Source organism: Molothrus ater, chromosome 35 (genome assembly GCF_012460135.2).
Source record: "Molothrus ater isolate BHLD 08-10-18 breed brown headed cowbird chromosome 35, BPBGC_Mater_1.1, whole genome shotgun sequence".
Taxonomy (NCBI): Eukaryota; Metazoa; Chordata; class Aves; order Passeriformes; family Icteridae; genus Molothrus; species Molothrus ater.
The window spans coordinates 772,999-778,633 of NC_071662.1; positions in this window are offsets into that span (position 1 = coordinate 772,999).

Sequence of the window (5,635 nt, forward strand, 5' to 3'; positions counted from 1 at the left end):
TGCCCCAATACTGCCTTGTCACCCAGACCATGCCACTGAGTGCCACTGGAGAGGGACAGTGACTCTGCCACCTCCCCCCGGGCCAGCCCATTCCAGTTCCCACTCACCCTTTCTGTGAAGAACTCCTTCCTATTGTCCAGCCTGAGCCTCCCCTGGTGCAGCTTAAGGCTGTGTCTTCTTGTCCTGCCCTCCAGCAGATCCACACTCACACCCAGCTTGGTGCCATCTGCAATTTGTGAATGCTGGACTCGATCCCCTCACCCAGATCATCAGTGAAGATATTAAACAGGACTGGGCCCAGCACAGATCCCTGGGGACAGCACCAGTGCCTGGACACCAGCTGGGTGCAGCACCATCCCCACCACTCTCTGGGCCCAGCCTCCAGCCAGCTCTTAAATCTCCCAGCCAGGAGGGAACCTGCCCAAGCCGTGGGCTGCAGCTTTTCCAGGGAATGCTGTCAGAGACAGAGTCAAAGGCTCTGCTGGAGTCCAGGCACACAACATCCACAGCCTTTCCCACATCCACAGCTGGGTCACCTGAGCATAAAAGGAGACCAGGTTGGTCAGGCAGGACCTGCCACCCCTAAATCCACGCTGGCTGGCTCTGATCCCTGGGCCATCCTGTGGGTGCCCTGTGATGGCACTCAAGGTGATCTGTTCCATAACCTTGCCAGGCACCCAGGTCAGGCTGACAGGCCTGGAGTTCCCCAGCTCCTCCTGCCAGCCCTTCCTGGGGATGGGCTCACACTGGCACCTCCAGTGCTCTGGGACCTCCCCGCTAAGCCAGGAGTGATGGTAAATGATGGAGAGAAGCTTGGGGAGCTCATCCACAGCTCCCTCATCCCCCTGGGATGGATCCCATCTGATTCCATACACCTGTGGGCATCTGAGTGGCTCAGCAGGTCCCCAGCTGCTTCCTCCTGGATTCCAGGGGGCTGTTCTGCTCCCTGTGCCCATCTACCAGCTCAGGAGAACACTTGTTCTTAGGACAACCTGTCCTAATACTGAAAATTGACACAAGATGTTAATTACCTTATCCTTTTCCTTATCTTTAATTACTATATTCTCCACTGTATCCGAAAAAGAGTAGAAGTTCTCCTTCTCCCTCCTTTTCTTATAAAGTTTTTTTTTAAAAACATTTTTTATTTCTTTACAGAAGCCTCCAGGTTAAGTTCTAATTGAGCTTTCACCTCTTTCCTTTTGTTTCTGCTTAACCGAATGACATCCTAAAACACTTCCTGAGTTTCTGGTCCTTTTTTCCTTTAGTTCCCAGAAAAGCTCCATGGACAGCCAGGAAAATAATTTGCCTCACTGGCTCATCTTTTGCCACACTGGGACAGGCTGCGCCTTCCCCCTTGAGATTACTTTCTTTAAATGTGTCCATCCTTCCTGGACCCCTTTGTTTTTAAGGGTGTTTCCCTTAAAATAATCAGTACCTCATTCAGTACTCCGCAAATCAGCATCCTAAACAGGCCAAAGTCTGCCCTTCCTCATTTCAGTGCAGAAGTTTTGTTGCAGCCCCTCCTCCTTTCACAGAACATTGAAAACTTGATTATTTCATGGCCACTGTTTCCCAGGCAGCCTCTGAGCCCCACATCTGCCCCCAGCCCTTCTCTGTTTGTGAACAGCAGCAGACAGAGCTTTCCTTGGCAGTGGGAGTGTTACCAAAAATCCAGTAAAACAGAAAACTCCTTAACACCACTAAGAAGCAGCATTCTTTATTCAGCTGGATGCACGGGGGAGAGCTCCTCTCAAAGCCCTGCAGGCTGAGCACAGGAAAGTTTCTGTTTATTTTCTGTATTTTGCACACATATTCATTGATTGTCCTGGACTAAACACACATATGATAATCATTTCCCCAAAATCATTAACATATTTCCCCTCCCCTTTACCCATGTGTTCTTCTGTCCTGGGCGTCTCTCTGGTGGTCCCTGGTGGTCGTGGACCCCAATGTTCCAGTGGGCCTGGCTGAGCTGGCAGGACACTGAGGCTGCTGAACTTCCAGTTCCCCTTCTCACACAATGGGCCTTGTGTGGTTTCCATAGGCCTGGGGATGTGGAGAACAAGCTCCAGGTGTGAGCTCACCTGGTGTAGGGAATTGATCATCTGGTAACATGAGGTGACAGAGTGGGCTATGACATCACAGAGTGGGTTATGTGAGATCATAGAGAAGCTATGACATCATAGGCCATATCTGTGATGCCACACGGCAGAATTCTGACATCACAGAGCAGATTATGACATCAGAGATTTGGCTGTGACATCAGAGACCAGCTGTGGGACATTAGAGAATGGGCTGTGACATCCCAGAGGTGCTGTGTCAGGTCACTGGGTTGGTCACTCCGCCCCAGCTCCCCCTCACAGTTTCTCCCAACAAGTCCAATGCTGTCCATGCCCAGCGGGGTCCCTGTCCCCCGGGATCCCCCCGGCCCACCTGGAGCCACAGCCTCCACCAAAGGATGTTCCACAGGATCCACCCCAGTGCCTGACATGGGGACAAGGGGCCAGGGCTGTGTGACCAGGACATCAAGGACGGGGATTATCCAGGTCACTGTGGCCTTGGTTGGGTTGCCCAGGGCAGGAAAGATGTCTGGCAGCTGGAGCAGGGTCTGGGAAGGGCCTCCAAGGTGGGGCTAGAGCCCCTGGGCTGTGAGCAGAGGCTGAGGGAGCTGGGCTTGTCCAGCCCAGAGCAGGGAAGGCTGAGGGGCTCCTCATGCCAGCCTGGCAGTGCCAGCGAGGAGGGGATGGAGAACACAGAGCCAGGCTCTTCACTGGGGGCCTGGTGGGAGACAAAAGCCAATGGGTGGAAGGGGAAAAAGGGGAGATCAGCCAGGACAGGAGGAGATGAAATGAGTCAGGCTGGTTTCAGCATTTCCTCAGCACCAAGAGCAGCCTGACCTACCTTCTCCATCCACCACTGACAGCTTTGCAAATCAGGAATTGTTGGAGCTGTTTTGCCCCCGCTCCTGGATGAGCATCCTGATACAAGAACTTAATTGTGTTTATATCTGTCACAGAACCATGTTTTGTCTGAAATTAATTTAATATGGAAATCCCTTGTGGGTGGTGGACTCATCAGGCACTGCTGGGACATTTTGCATAGCTCAGGGAAGAGTATGATTGTTATTAAATTGTGTCCTGTTCAACCATGGTCTGTTGGCCATGAAGAGAAACTTTCTGTGCTTCTGAGTCTCACCTTCCTGACCCGCAAAGGACACAAACGTGATGAGTTGTGGTTCCCATGCCAGTGGCTGCACTTGGACCTCCCTCCATCCCCAGAGCAGAGCTCCCTTGTCCCAGAAAGTCCCTGGCAAAGGAGGGATGAAGGAAACAGGACAGGCTGGGGGGATCAGGGGCAGGGCATGACCAGGGATTTGGGCTGGTTGTGAGCCCAGGGAAGGATCCGGTCCCTGGCCTTGATGAACCTCATCCCATTGTCCTGGGCCCTTGGCTCCAGCCTGTCCAGATCCCTCTGCAGAGCTTCCTGCCCTCCAGCAGAGCCACACTCCCACCCAGCCTGGGCTCACGTGGGAAGGACTGAGGATGCCCTCAATGGCCTCATCCAGATCAGCAATAAAGAGATTGAATTGATCTGTCCCCAGTCCTGAGCCCTGGGGACACCCCTGGATGTGAGTCCATTCCTCAGCTTCTCTGAGTGCCAAGGGTTGGGTTTAGGAAATTGTGGGGAGGGGATAGGGACAAAGTGTGATTGATTGTCAGCCATGAAGGGTCTTGATTTTCATATCTGTTCAGAGTGCATGAGGAGGTGCTGGGGGCCAATATCTATTGGACATTGCTGATATCAATCTATAAACAGGTAAAGAAAACTTCAACAGGCAAAAGAATTCTCTCAGCATTATTTTCAGTATAGCATATTCACTTTGAATACACTTCTGAAATATGTCTATTTAAATACAGAACAATTGAAAACTTAAATTATTCCCATGGGCTTTTCTTGTTCAGGTGTTTCAAACAAATATTTATGAGCTTTTCTCACTGAATTCCTGAAATGAAGAGCTCAAAAAAGACAAGGCCTCTGGAGGAGTAAAATTCATCAGCAGCCTCCGAGTGGCTGAGGATCAATGCCCATCAGAGCAGCAATGAACAGAAATGGGCACAGCTTTGTGGCTGCCCCAGCTCTGGGATGGACCCAGGGCCTGGAGAAGGAGCAGCTCTTGAGGGCCCCAAGGCTGGGGCTCTTGTACTGCCCTGGGCAGATGGGATGGCAGCAGGGGCTGCAGAGCTCTCAGCACCTCAGCCTGAGGGGAGCAGGGCAGCCAGGGAGCCTCCTTTGGCCTTGGCCCAGCACCTTCCCCCATGGCTGGGGCTGAGTCCTGTGGCAGCTGCAGCTGCTGCTGTGCCCTTGGCAGGGGCTGAGGCCATGGGGCCAGGGCCCAGAGCAGCCTGGCCTGAGCAGAGCTGTGGGGCCAGAGCCGGCTGGGCTGGGCTGGGCTCAGAGAGGCCCTTGGTGCTGCCCAGAGCTCAGGGCAGCTGGCAGAGCTTGCAGGGAGCTGGGCTGGACTCAGAGAGCCTGGCCCAGAAACCATCAGTGTCCATCTCAGCCTGGCTGAGCGTGCAGGGGCAGGACTCAGGCCAGGCCTTGTGGGGCAGGGCCAGCGCCTGTGCAAGGCATTGCAAACAGGCAAGTGGCCCAGAGAGGAGGCTGCTCTGTGCCCTTGGTGGCATGGACAGAGCAGGGAGGGGGCCCAGGACATCTGTCAGTGCCAGCCTCTGTGCCCATGCGTTGGCAGCCCTGGCTGCTGAGCGCAGCTTTGGCCTGGGCTGGGTTTGGCTGTGGCCCAGCTCCATCCTGCTGCGGGGCTCAGGGCCTGTTCCCAGCCATGGCCAGCCCTGGCTGCCTCTCTGCTGGCCCAGAGGCCAGCAGAGCCCGGGGCAGGGCTGTCTGTGCAGCCCCACAGGTGCCACGGGCTCTGCAGGAGCTGGCAGAGGCTGCCCAGCAGGGAGGCCATGGGGAACAGAGCCCCAAGGCTGCTGTGGGCACCACGGCACAGGGGCCGTTCCCAGCCGCAATGCTCCTGGCCTGGGCTGGGCCTGCACAGGGGCTGGGCCACCATGGCTGGGCCTGCCCAGGGCCACAAAGGGGCCACGCAGCCGCTGCCGGGGCTGACAGCAAGGCCAGGCACACACAAGCAATTGCTGAGCATGGCCTGCGCTGGCCAGGCCTGACTGTGCCAAAGGCAGAGCTCAGCTGCCCTTGGCGGCTGCAGCAACACTCCAGAGCCCAAAGAGCCTCCATGGCTGGGCTGGAGACCAAGGCTGCAGGAGGGAAATGCAGGGCTGCTGCGGGATGGGGAGGGCATTGAATTCCAGCACACACCTCAGCTCTCTGATGATCCCAGCACCATGCTGGGCCCTGTTTCAGACTGGAGCAGAGCAGATGTTGATGGGACAGGAGCCCTGTGGGGCTGTCAGGGACCTGCAGCTTGCAAGGTGCTCTGCTCTCCTCAGGTGCTCTCGGAGACATCCAATCCCAGCTGGGCACCTCAGGGCACAAGTGGCGCTGCCTGTTCATAGGCACACAGCTGATGTCTGCCTGGAAAGGGGCACAGGTTTTAATTCCTGTAAATTTCATAATAAAAAAGCAAATCTTTATTATCTGGGTCACTTGAGTATTT